This window comes from Poecilia reticulata, linkage group LG6 (assembly GCF_000633615.1).
Source record: "Poecilia reticulata strain Guanapo linkage group LG6, Guppy_female_1.0+MT, whole genome shotgun sequence".
In the NCBI taxonomy this organism is placed as follows: Eukaryota; Metazoa; Chordata; class Actinopteri; order Cyprinodontiformes; family Poeciliidae; genus Poecilia; species Poecilia reticulata.
This window is the reverse complement of record NC_024336.1, coordinates 10,580,936-10,595,310: the sequence shown is the minus strand read 5'-3', so window position 1 is coordinate 10,595,310 and position 14,375 is coordinate 10,580,936. Positions and strand designations below refer to the sequence as shown.

The following is a 14,375-nucleotide window of genomic DNA, read 5'->3' as shown; positions in this document are numbered from 1 at the left end:
TATATATATATATACATGTTTTCATGCGTTCAGCTTGCTAAAATGTTAGGCTAATGCTAGCAAAGCTATGCTGTTTTGCTATGGCTCACTAAAAATGAATAAATTAATTGTGCATATACAAACTTGACACAAACCACTGTGCCTTGCTTCAAATACACTACTATGTGTGCACGTCTGACTCTTTAGGCGTATCTGGTGTCAAAATGCCTGAAGGTTAGCATATTGTCAAGGAAGTTCTTCCTCACTGAACATGAAACCGGTTCGTGTGCTTGTTAACTTTTGTTGGAACTGTTTCTAAACGGTTTTGTTTGTGTGTTTGTTTGTTTTTTTTTTAGTACCCCTGTGTGTCCTACCGTTGACCTTGTAAGAATCAAAGTCAAATTACGAAAGAGGTTTTCGAAAATATTCTTTAAGACATTGCATATTTCTTTACTCTCTGTCTCTGCCCACCTGCTGTGTCTGACTCGCAAGATAAAACGTTGCCTTCATCAAAACATAAAATTAAGTGTGTGTCTGATGAAATACTGTGGTTTGACCCTGCAGGGAGACACTTTTGGTGAAAGTAAGCTGACACGCAGTTCGAGTTTGTAAGAGAAGCACCACATGCAATATGTCACCATGTTGTGACTGATGCTAACATTTTATGAGAAAAAAATAGTGAAAACTCAGAGAGCAGTGAAAAGGGTTTGGAGCCTTTTTTTGATTAGTTACATTATAACCTTGACTCTAGACTGAATCAAGGATCATAGATGCACAGACTGATGAGTGATTTATTTATTAATTTGATAAAAACATCTATTTGCAAGTCATAATCAGAACTGCCTTTGGGCTTCAACTAGCAGGTTGTTTGCAGGTGAAAACGTTCAATCAAGTTGGTGCGTGATGAGTTGGATTTCTAACAAGGTTAGTCATGTTTCTACTGTCTGTCACTGAACAGCATAGGTGATTTTTTTTTTCATTAAACCTTATAAAATCTTGGCAAACGCTTCGCAGGTCTTCCATGCTGAGTACAGATTTACAGACAACTGGAAAATCCCCCTGTGCAACTGCCACCTCTAGTCATAACTCTAATTGAAACCTTACACCAGGAACTGCTGCATTTGCTTTTACGGGCCAAATTTAGCAAATGATTTTAATGAGAAGGAGGGCAGAGGCTGTTGGTTTTTTTAAGAATAAAACTTTAGTAGGCCCTCGATTGAAAACAAGTGCTTTGACTCAGCAGGTTATGCAACTTCTGCAGGTAGGGACTCATTATTCTTAACGTTTTTCATTCATATACATTTTTTTATAACACACAATACAAATTCTGAATATTATTTGTTTTTTTTATCGTGACATGGAGCAGTTTGAGATATTTCTACTCATCATGTGAGCCAAAAAGATAAAAAATAAAAAGCAACTCTAGACACGCTTTGATTTTTTTTTTTTTCGGTGTCTTTTAAGTCTATCTGTCAAAGCAACCTTGAACAAAATTGCTGTTTTGGGGTAACTGGTGCAACATGAAACATATTTGCCCCCAGGGCAGCTTTGTTTAGGGAGGGCTTCGCCATGGCTCCAGCGGTCTGCAGTTCGCTGGGGAGTCTTTAGACTCATGTCATCAGTGTCACTTTAATTTTAAGTCATCATGTGGTTGCAGACTCGGCTGACGAGTGCCAGTCTGGCAGTAGGAAACCCAGACAGAGGTGTTCTGCTTGACTACCGTTCAGCTCCCTGTCTTTTTCTGTCACAGATAATCCAGCATTTGACTAAACATGCAATCACAGTTGGTCAGCCTTTCAGTTTTTTCCCCTTGCTTGATGTTATATGAAAGAAATATGTTTAAGAAAATTCATCCCACAATCGAGAGAAGCAATGCTAGTTTATAAGAAAAGCATTGTGAATTTGAAGTTGCCTTTCAATTAAGGATGCGAGAAATTAATTGACCTGTATTCATAATAAATTGTCGATTCATTGTTAATTAGATAAAATGTTAAATCGATTAAATAATGAAGTCTATTCGACCTTCTTCAAGTGTTGTAGTTTGGCCGCCATCCAGCAGAGGGCGCCGGTGCTCATCCTTAAGCGAAGCAGAAACAAAGATGGCGGATATATCCCGGTAAAGCGGTTTAAACAGAGTCCAATGTTGGATGCAACATGCACTTTATGCGGTTCTATTTTAAAATATAAACACTTGACAAGCTCCTTAATTATTAATTATCACTTTAATAGCGTTTATTCAGCCGGTTGATTTTGAGGACTTTCGTGAGTTAATGCACTTGTTTTGACATTCCTTCTAGCTCAACCACAAGCATTACTGTTTTATCAATGTCTCTCCGTACATGGGGGAATTACGCGTTTTTCGTATTTTATGCTTTTCATCTTTTATTTTTCTATACAGTAACGTAATAGGTTCCAGTTTTGCTATTCAAGTTTTATAAGGTGAGAAAATCACTCTTTTATGTCTTTTCAGTCAGTACTTAATACAACTGTCATAAAATGTTAAAATGTAATGATGTGCCTTTAAAAAAAGTAAATAAAAAATTCAGCATATTATGGTCGGCTAACTCTTGAGACAAGAGAAAACTCAGGTTTTTAAGCAAATGGCTGCGCCCTAGTTTAAATGTTTGGCCTCTTTGGCCTTTTCATTCTCAGTTAGGGGTTGCAGCGTATGCTCAATGACCACTTTCTTTGCTTTACCCTTTGTACATAACATCACAATTTTTAAAAAGTGTTTCACTCCGCCATATCTATTCAATGTACATTGTGCATTAACTCTTACAAAGCTCATCAATAGCCAGACAATTGCTTTTGACAACTAACATTGCTTTATTCAATGTAGAAATGGTCATAGGATGCTGGGACAAGGATGCAAACCAAACTTGTCACTTCATTGTAAACCTTTTGATGAGAAAAGACGACGGCGACGGACAGTAGCTGTTAACTGTGAGAATGGGCAGCTCTTTCTGTATTCACAGATTTGAGGGGAATATTTTTCACAAGGTAAGAAGATTAACATTCGTATATTTCATAAGTAGTACGCTTAGTAAGACGCAAATTAATGCATCCAAGTGATGTTCAAATGGGGAGTAATGATTTACCTGGCAAAGGTGGTTTTCCTCTTCAGAGACCTTGATTAATTGAAATATTTGAAATTTAGACATTAGGAGAAAGGAAATTGTCTTTTTACTGAGAACTGCTGCATCCACAGATCCTTAAAGAGAAGGAAACTCTGGAAACTGGAAGTGGTGAAGCCTTGGAGCCAGAACGCCGGTGGTGAGGTAAGCCTGCTCACACTTACCGCTACAATGATCTGATTTCCTCATGTAAATGTGAATGATCACTTCGTCCATTATCTCAAATTCAGTGGTTCAGTAAACAATCCAGCTCGTCAACAGAGAATAGCATTTAGTTACAAAACGGCCGGAGATAAAGTCACACTGTGAGTGTGATTGAAGAATCACTTTAAAACAATGATTAACAAATTTAAAAGAAAAAGAAATCATTTGGAGTTGAGTTTGAAATTGTTATTGGCAACTTTTATTAACTATTGTCATATTAAACCTCTGCATCTGTTTCTCCTTTATAGAACATAGAACATCTCTAAAGGAGAATTTATGTTAGCTCTTAAGATTTCCAGATCCAGCAGGTGTCAGAGATTGCATGTCCAAAAGATACAAACAGCACAAGTTTGTTGTCAAATCTCCAGTCTTCATTCTCTGCGCTGAAATTGACTCTATTTAAATCTTCTCCTTTGACTAGTTGATAGAAGGTGAATAAGAATTGACAGCATTCGGATCCTTTTCGCACCCGAAAAAGTTGGGTATTCATATCAGAAAGCTAGCATATTCCGGACGTTTACTCTTTAAATTAATCCTCACATGCTGAAAGCACGTTCCTTGCAAATGTGAAAAAATTCAAACTGCAGCAGTACATTAAATGTTTTCCCAAATGGCTGCCCCCTTAGAGCTAAAAAGAACATCCCTGTTTCGTATAAAGCTTATAGCTTCAACGTGGCAATAAAGCATTTAAAGGCATCGTTTTCAGTAGACACCCAGGGGAAAATTATAGACTTATAAAGGAACACAATACAGGCTCTTTAAATTTGTGCCCGCACCACCCACACAACCCTCTCCCTCAGCGCCCGTCTGCAGGTTGGAGAGGGTGCGCTGGAAAACAAAGAGTGGGGAGCCCTTGACCCGGAGCCGTGTTGCTTATATAATGACAAGGCCCTAGACATTGAGTGGGAGGGCATAAGTTGACCATGAAGCGGTATACTGTCAAGGTCCATCTATAATTAGCAGCTTTTGGCAGGTCGAAGTGGAGGGGGGACGGAAGTGCGGCTGCTGTCTAATCAGCTTTACATCAGAAGGAGGGAGGAGGAAGGAGGCGTCCTGAGTGTATGGGCTCAATTGTACGTTGCGTTTACACTGAACTACGCACACAAAGGCGGGGTTCCAGGCCTTCAAGGAACACTATTAACCCACGTTCTTTTATTGGGACTCGACATCGTCATGACAAGTTTGCCTCTTGAGCAATTGCGTAGTCTGTTTGATCTTACCATTGTCGTCCTTTCAAGTTCTAACCCCCAGGGTACCAATCTTTCTTTAAATGTTTTCCAAATTTCACACCTGAAATGGTAAACTCACCCACTTCAAACCTGTTGTTTATTGTACGGCCTGAGCTGTGGTGAAAAAGTTTAGACGGTTTCAGACTGCCTAAACTTTGTCCTCAAAGTCAAACGGAAAATGAGGACAACTTTATCCTCAAAGTCAAACTTTGTCCTCAAAGTTGTCCTCATTTTCTGTTTCTTTAATGACGAATTAATAGTGCATCCTTAAACAAGTCAGGTCTAACATCTTCACCACCTTTTTCTTGTAGTGAATTGGCTCCTTGTTTCACTACAAATCACTTACACCCTGTGAGAAATGGACTCCGGTAGACACCTGAAGGTGTGCTATGCTATATCACACCAGCACTTATGGTCTTGAATGTTCAATACATCCCATAGATGATTGATTGGATTGAGATCTGGGGAATTTGGAGGCTGAATCAACACCTCAGACCCATTGTGCTCCTCAAACCATTCCTGAAGCAAGTTTGCTTTGTGCTAGATCAAGTTTTCCTGCTTAAGAGACCAGGTCCAAATGGGAACGGATGATTGGACTAGAAAAGTTCAGTGTTCGACAAATGTGTTCCCATTGCCTCTTTGGCGTATTAATTCTTTAAAGCTTTTTTTTTTTTTTTTTTTTGCAAAATCGGGGAAGTTATTTCAAATTTTGCAGCTTCCATCAACCTTGTCTTACGCGATAATTCAAAATGCACATAAAAAATAATGCTGATGAAAACACAGCTACAGACTCCATATTGCGCCAGCTTTTAATCACTTCCAAACAGCACTCATCATTAGAAAGAATGAATCATGCCAGGCCACCTCACCRTAATGTCGGTCCAAAGCGCTTGCAAAATAAAAATAATTATTTACACAYCACTGTGCTTACTCTTTAATCCCATGTAATTAAAAACACATAAATTGTGGATGCAAGACACGAGGTTGTGGACATTTCCAAGGTCAGGTCATCGCTRATTCGTCTGAACGTTTGCGTTGGTAACTTTTTTCCTGTAGTTGTTGCACATGAAACCTCATGTGCTCAGTTTGATTCACATATTGTTACGTTGCTACCATTAGACTCAGCCATATACTGGTTTCACCAAATTTGAACTGGTTGATTTGTTGCAAAGGATCAGAACAGCCCAACAAGCTGAGTCTACACCACGTTCTTTTTGCGTTTTACAGTCTGCACACATTTCATCACCTTCGAGCAGCTTTTTCTCATGATCTCACAAAGTGTATCTTTTCTCGACGCATTTCTTTTTCGCTTTCTCTATTACACATAATCCTCTTACAGTGTTTGCGTCTCCACCCCCACATCTGAAATGACAGGGAAACATAGATGTTGGCTTGTCTTGTTGCAACAGAAGTGGCGCAGAAGTCCGCCCAGACAGATTGTTGGCCCGGTGCCCAAGCGTAAAAAGTGATTACAAAACCCCAGCTGTGTGTCTAGAAAAGGTGCTTGTGTTTGGAGTGTGGGTTTTATGGCGGTCTATGCAGAAGCTGAAGTGGGACTTTGTTTTTTTTTTAGGGGTACATTGAAGTCTGTGATTTGGGAGGCATTTTAGCTTTGTATAGATTACAAAATGTTACTGGCTTAATCTGACAAATACACCAAGGTTTCAAGGTTTTTGATGCAAAGTTGATGGCAACAAAATCTTCTCGTGATGAAACTTTCCTGTTTCTTGRCCATCAGTAACAATTGGTTTTGAACTATTAAGACATTGACAAGGCCAGTAAACAACATGGATTTCTAACTGTTCAGCTTTTACTGAGTTGGAGAAATKATCTTTCTCAGTTCAGTTAAATTTAGYATTTTTATTCGGTGCCAGCAAATCTTTAAAGAAAACAGTTCTCAACAAATTTCTTCCCCAAAAACAAAATAAAAAAAATCAATTAAGCCAACTTGTTCCTATTCAGTCTCTCCACACAGATCAAATAATATTGCTCAATCTAATTCAGTTTATTTAATCTGTTTTATTTCCAGTTAGTAAGAAAAATATCCAAGGAATCCTGCTGTAGATTATTAGATTTGGTRTATTTATTAGATTGTTGGTCCGTCAGGATATGGCGACAGTGGGAAGAAACGTTTCTCTTTTAACAGTAACAACATCAAGCAGAACCAGGTTCGGTGTGAGAGAATATGTTTTGCATCCAACTGGACAGTGTTGTAGCTCCATAAGTGTCTCCACTATGGAAAGCAAAGAGTGACACAGTTAAAAAAAACAAAACACAAACCCAAATATTAAAATATTTATCAATAATGAACTTTAATCATCACACAACCACTTAAGCTGTTTCCAAATGGTCTAAACTCTGTTTCCAGATTCGTAGATAACRTCCGTTGTTTCCACGCACTTGATGAGGTTTCCTCTTCTTAACATTGTAATAATTCCTGCGGCTGCTACGCTTTATACTGCTGCATGTTGAGCTTCTGCATGTTGGTTTAGGTTTTGTTAAGCAAATAAGACTTCTATGACACTTTGGTTTTGAAAAAAAAAAAAAAAAAGAAGTCATCTTTGAGTCTTTGTATTTCCCTTTGGCAGTTCTCGCAGAGAAAACAGAGGTGACGCTACAACACATCGGTGTGCGCCTACACACAGCCGAGCYKCTTAGTTAAATCAACTGAGTGACAAAAACATTGTTGGTTCAAGTGGTGAGCAGACCCGGATGCCTCAAACTTTGCACGTACAGTAGATGCTGTTGGTTTTTCTTTCAMTGTTGTTCGTAAAATTCCAATTAAATGACACCCAAATATTGTAATACAAGTATTTTGTGAACGTTTACTAAGASATCCATGAAATACAAAATGCAAAATGCTTGTGAAACCTTTAGCAGCAACCAGTGGCGCAAAAAGTGGGCATGCAGCGTATGCAACGCATAGGGGCGCTGCACCAGAGGGGGTGGAGCACCGATGATGTCTTCGCATCCACTTGAGCGCCCTTACTCTCCTTCACCTTGCGCCCATAACGGGGTAAATGTAGCAAGTTTTACCTTTTACGTACCTTCGTGTCGAGGGGGGCGATTTATGTGTTCGCATCCACCTGAATAATATGTAGTTGCGCCCCTGGCAGCAACAACGTGCATCCACTAATTGCTATGTTTTAATCTTTTACATCATTGCAGAGGAATTTTATCAGAATCTTTGAAGAACTGTCGTAACACATGTTGACCTTCGGATGCCTAYTCACTCTCCTTCAGGATTTTCTGCTTTTACTTATGGCAATTATTGATGCATAATATTATCGGCATGATATCGGTATCGGCCAATATTAGCTGTAAAATTTAATATAGGACAATGGACAAGTTGATTTGAAAAGATTTTTTTCCTTCAAGATTTTAAATTATAATTTGAAAACTTTTTTTTTGTACTTTCTCACTTTATTTGTATCTGATATAAACGTCTACCTTATGGTCTGAAACATTTAAGTCTCGCAAATTCCAAAAGAACAGAAGAAATTTGTAATCTTTTAGTGACACTGTCCACTGTTTAAGAAGATTAAATAACAAATGTGCATCTTGCTTCTCCACCGACTATAATTTGAGTAATTGCGCGTAATATATCTGAAGGTAACGCACATCTACAATTAGACAACATATAATAGCGGAGTAGAGGAAAAGCCAGTCACCATCTGCCACAGTTTCTACTCCAGCCTCTGACTCGCAGCCGGGCGCTAATCCTCCACCCGTACACCTGCAGACCAGCTCCCATGCACACTCATCTTCTGTTCCAGCCCTTCCTCAGGAGGCTGACCTGTAACCTGGGTTTGGGCTCGGTCCGGTGCGGCACAAAGGAGATTGGATCAGGTCGGAAACCCCCACACCTTTCCGCGTGTTGGATAGGGCAGGGGGCGGCCTGCGTGGACCATTTGCCTGGAGGCCATGTGCAGACCAACAGAGGCATGTCTAGACGTCTGGATGCTGCGTGATTCACTCCCAAAGCTCCAGCACAGGAAAACACTGAGGGGATTGTCCTCTGACTTCACCCAGAAGTTTACTTTAGGGGCTTTGTTCTGAGTCAGATATGTTGTACAGCTGCGGAGGAAACAGATGGAAGAATTGTGCTCTCCCAAAGTTCTGAAGTTATTAGATTTTTAAAAATAAATATCACAGAACATGCATTTGTTGAAGCTGTTCAGTCACTCCACAACTTCTTGTACAATCACTGACTTAGGAAACATTTCTGATTGTTGCTCGATCTATTCCCATCCGGAGTTGGAATAACAGGTTTAGACCAATTCTCACTTCCACTCGATGTACCCTGCGGTTTTCTGCTTTGTACTTTGTAGTGCACTGTAAGAAAATATGTTTACGTGACACATGTAAAAGAATATGTACGAGCTAAGGGTCACTTACAATTATTTTGGTTTGAGACAAAGAGTGGAGAAAAATGTTAATGCTGTTTAGAACCGCCTTGATGGATCTGAACGATCTTTCTCTGCTGCTCAGGCATGAAGTGTTGGTGGCTCAAATCCCGTAACCAGTGAACTACAAACACCCTTGCACATCTGCAAGGAGTGTGAGTGCGTGTGAGTGTGTGTGCGKGCGKGCGGGCGGGCGCGCACGCGCGTGTGTGTGTGTTGTTCAAAAAACTGCGTTCACTCACCTTGGCTTCAGAGTAACATGTCCTAACAAGCTACAGTCACTCAGAGCTCACACTTTTGCTGGAAGGATTCCTCAAATGTTGACTCCAAAAAAAAAAAAAACCCCAGCAGTTCCTTGAATTGCAGTTTGTAGAAAGAATGGACCTCCCTGAAACTGTATTTGTGCACCTTATTAGGTTATGATGTGCCACTGATCAGCCAAGGATGCATCACTGCTACGAACATTTAGCAACAAGCTTGGCAAGTCTGAACCTGCTTTGTGTTTTAATGCTTGGCTCTGTGTTTTTCAAACTTTTGTGGACATGTACTACCTCGGTTAATACTTCATTTATCACTTATGCCAGCATAAAGAGGTTTTATGACAGCAGGTTTCAGTTTTTTTGTGGGGTTATGTCATAGAAGAAAAACATTTTGAAATAGAAGAAGATGAAAAATGTCTTGGTTGGTCGAGGGTTGTGAGTGCGAGTGTAATGTTTGCTCCAAAATGTATTTGTTTCAAATTTAAAGTGGAAAATGAACAGGAAGGCACCTTAAAGTGGTTCTTCAAAATCAAATATGGCTGCCTTCCATATAGCTGGAGTAAAATATTAAAATGTATTTGCAGTCTTGTCTCATTAAATCAGTTAAAGGCATTCCAACAACTTTTAGTTAATGTGTTGCTTCATAGTTTGAATGCATAACGGGGAAAATTATTGTTAGCAATTTTGTTGCTAATATAAATTAGCCTCGTCACTGAACATATCAATTCGCAAATCCCACTGGATTTTTTTATATATAAGCCTKGTTTAAGAGGGAGTTTAGATTTGTTGAGGTTTTGTGAGGCTATAATTGGTAATAGTTCATTTACCTGTAGCATAAAAATATCAAAGTCCTTCATCATGAAGTTGTTGGCAAAGTAGCTAGCCTACATACTTTGGGTAGCTGAAGCTAACGAGCGAAGCAGATGTTCAGTGGTTCAATCCTCTTCATTAGGGATTATTTCCAAACTCCTTCTGCACAAACAGATTTATGCAGAAGGAAAACTCCAAAAATTTTTATTTTATATAGAAACGTGGACAGTGTTCAGCTGAACAAAACATCAAATTTAACTTCAGACCTATATTGCTAAAGCTATACAGGCTGTGCGCATGTCTTATTTGCTTATCTTCCAAAATCCAGAATGTTCATTTACGTTTTCAACAAACTCAGTGTAGTATGAAATATTTATAAGCTACAAGGAACATATTAACTTCACAAAGACTGACTTAAAGAAAAAAACACAACTAACCCTTAAAGCAAGTAGCTTTGCTTGCTCTACTGCTACGTTAAATCAACAGCGTTATTAGAGAAGAGTTATTTGCTCTACTCTATCAGTCCAGATTCACCTCAGCTTTTTTGCTATATATATAACTGAGCTGAATTTTTCAATAGGTGGGGGGCATTAAACGGCAGGAAGCAGTGGTTTGGTAAAGTACACCACGGATTCAACAGTAGCCAGTGGTTTATAGAACATTACTCATTAACCTGATCCTAATTATTCGGCTGGTTTTGCTGTCGGTCGTGGAGCCGGGCTGCACGTATATGTGAATGAATCCAGCCATAGAACAGCGGCGGCCCCATGGGCACATCCACCTACCCCTGGTTGCCTAAAAGCTGCTATTTACTACTTCCTCCACCACTTGAGGTGATTACTGTGGAAGGAGGCCGAGCCGGAGCTGCTGGTCCATCGGCACATAATCAAGCTCCTTGTTGAGGTGGCCACATTTCACAAAGCAGGTCTCAGACCCTGACTGCTTTTTTTTTATCTGGCAGAAAAAGGGGTGGGGGCTGTGATTGTAATTATTTGATAGCCCAGTCATTTAGCCAACTTGGAGCCCTCTGTGGAGCTAAGGGTTAGACCTGAGGTCCACAGCTGGTCCACACCACAGTCAGTCATTTGTTTTCAGCAGCGTCTGGGGGTCCCGACATTATTTATGATGCTCGCTGGTATTTAAGTGACATGTGCTTTATTGTGGACTTATAACGTAGGGAAGAAAAGGCTCCTCTGTGTTTTGAGCTGTGTTAATGAAGAAATTCAACAGCATAAGTGAGGGGTAATTTCTGAAAAAATAATCAAAAAAGAAAGATTCACAGCAAAAACACAAACTATTACCAAGTGATTTGTTATAAGTTATATAACATGATATAAGTGAAATAATTTGCCAATGTAACCAAGACTTTATCATTAATATTAAGGAATTGTTTACTTAAAACAAGCTTGTGAATCTTGCTAAAAAGTTACTTGCAAGTTAGTTTTGTGTTATTTCATAAGTGTACTATGAGGTTTGCATTAGAAAATAAACCAGATATGGAATATTTTGTGTTTTTGCAATATTGGCCTAATTCTCTTTTTGTGGTGTAGATATTAATTATCTGTAAAGCTTAGTTAAAATTCTAGAAACTCTAATAAGCTACATTACACCTCTTCACCTTTCTACTTAAAGGTTTTGAAGCAGATTCCAGTCTGAGCAGATTAATTAATCTGTGTCAGTGTAACATGGGTTCTGCAAGCAGATTTCTACTATAAACACAAATTGTGTACCTGTAAATGTTCTGATTTCTTAAGGTGTAATGGATAAAAACATACTATTGATTGATTGTTATTACAATTTAATAAGTAGTGCGACTGTTCWTTGGCATGAACAGGATCTCATAAAAGTTAAACATGAGATCCTGTTTAGACAATGGTGTGTAATAGACACCATTGTCTWGGTGTWTTTTACACCTAGACAATGAAAGAGAAGAGAAATATATGCTTAATTTTGAAAAAGTCATCTTTCCATCTTTGTATTTTTTTTTAAGATTCTGCTGTTTGAAATCATGTTTTTTTYCTCCATTTATAACCAGCATGTCCATTTTGCAGTAACTCTAAACTGCTTCTGTCACTGTAAACAAGTTAAAATGTCAAAGTATTGCATCACTACATCAATGATTTATCATACTTATTGAACAAGTCAGATTCTGATTGATCATCCCTTCCATTTGCTGCATTTTGGTTTAATTTGACTAGAATTAATGCAGCATAAGGTAAAGTACGAAACCTTTTCCACATTTGTCTTTTCTAAATCCTCCTTTTAACTACAGATTATTACGTAAATGTGTTGCAATTTAAAGGTTAACTTTTAGAAGCTGGTGTGGCAAAAACGCCATGTGCTGTTGACTGAAATGAGAAGACTGGCAGCGTTTCAGATTCTCTTGCTCTATTTGTCGGCCCTATTGGCGGCTCTTTTCCTCACGCCAGGTTGCTCAGCCTATCATAATAAAGTACAGTAAGCTAGTGTCACCTCCCACAGCCTCCTGTGACCACTGCTTGGATATTCTAAGGCCCTAAAAGCACCTTTGAGCCTAGATTTTTTTTCTTTAAAGGGGAGCTGTTGAGATGGTTATTTTCAGCCACCAGGTGTTTATCAAGTGTAAATATAGGTTGTGTGAGCCGTGTGATTCCGTATTTACCTCACGTCCACATTTGGGTTTGTGTATTTAAATTGCGCGTGTTATAGCTGCCTACTTTGACTCTGCGCATTCAGCTTGCTCTGTGGTCACCTCGGGCGCATATTTTACCGCCRTCCTCAAAATAGCCACGGCTCCAGTGTGATTGCGTGTTTACGTGTGACGGACACTTCTTGAAGAAGGGGGCTAGCCTGGCAGCACCAGTTGTCCCGGAGCCAAACCCCCTTATGCCCATGTGTGGTTAGCTTGCTGCGCTGCACTCAAGGTAACACGCTCTGTGAGCGTGTGTGTGCGTGTGTGTGTGTGCGTGTGTGTGTGTGTGTGTGTGTGTGTGTGTGTGTGTGTGCGTGCGTGCGTGCGTGCGTGCGTGTGTGCGTGAGTCTGTGACAGACAAGGAGATGCCTGTGTCCGACCCAACCAATTAACTCTCTTGGGGATGGAGGGGGGCTGTGGCTAACGGTTGATGCTAACCACAGCTAAAATTGAGCTGTGTGTAAAGCCAGGCCTAGGCGGGCTTAGCGGAGGATGTGCATGTGAAGCAGTCTGCTTTGTTGCATCGGGTTTTGATGTTATTCAATATGGGCGTGGGCCCTGTGTCTGTGTGTGTGTGGGGGTGCGTGTGTGGGGGGGTTGGGGGGTGCGTGTGCGTGTGTGTGTGTGTGTGTTTGTGTTACGCTTGTAGTTAGGACACAAATCTGTTGAATAAATCACTTTGAAATGACTCTGTGATTCTTCCATGGGAAAATAGTAGTCATGTCGTGAGAAAAAACCTTGAAATTTGAAGGACAAAAAGTTAATTAAGATTGGGATGAATTTTAGTTTTCTTTAGTGTTTAGGGTTGACCAAGTACTATAGAAGGCTTTAAATTGACATATGGTGCAATAATGGGACAATTACTATTAACCTGTAGAAGAGACCTTAATTGGATGTTAATTTGCTTATAGTGTTGGGATATTCAAAAATAATATCAATATCAAAAAGGATATTGGATATTTGAAGGCATACAGTTGCGCAGCACAGGAAGTAGAGGGCAGTAGAGGCCACTCCCAGCTTTGTGATGACGGATTTAGCAACKTAATTTAAAGGAATCTTAAGACTATAAAAAATTAACACAATACCGAAGAAGTTTTCTTTTTAAATAAGAGATGCTATCACAATAATAAAAATAAAAAATTATCCAAAGACCCTGGAACCATCCCTCCACAGACCCCTGAGGAGACGCAGCGTCGCAGGCTGCTGCAGAATTTTCATTATTTCCAAGGTGGCTGCTGCCTCTTGGGTGGTCCTCACCATGTGTCGGCCCACACTATAAGCAAATATGTGCGTGTTTGAGGGTACATACTAAAGTTTGTGTCCTGTTGCTCGCACATTTCGTGAATAAAATTTTGTCCCTGTGGTTCTGCAAGGTGTTACTTTTTTTTTTTGTCCTAAAAACTGCATAAGACTCAGATTCCTTTCACCTCCATAATTAGCCGTGTCTGTCTATCTTTTATGAGGGCGATCATGTAAACTGTCACACAGTGAGGAAACAGCTAAGTAAGGCTGCTGACCACAGCGAAGGAAGAATTGTTATTGTSGGTGATTATTTTTTAACGACACCTCTAAAACCGAATAATTAAGGTTTAATTTTTGATTCACTTTAAATTGACTCTTCCTTTTAAGGTTGGTCATATCTCATCAATGATTCAAATGTTCAAGTTCTACATTAAAAAAAA

General features: G+C 39.5%; 1 long non-coding RNA gene across 1 annotated transcript in view; it reads left to right on the top strand.

Moving 5' to 3' along the window:
* Nucleotides 1-2,139: 2,139 nt before the first annotated feature.
* The window catches only part of LOC103465932 (uncharacterized), a 17,940-nt gene continuing 5,704 nt past the window's right edge, over nt 2,140-14,375 (top strand). Inside the window, exons 1-3 of the long non-coding RNA XR_533880.1 lie at nt 2,140-2,418; nt 2,819-2,979; nt 3,188-3,257. This is a non-coding gene — a long non-coding RNA (uncharacterized LOC103465932). The remainder of the gene's footprint in view (nt 2,419-2,818; nt 2,980-3,187; nt 3,258-14,375) is intronic.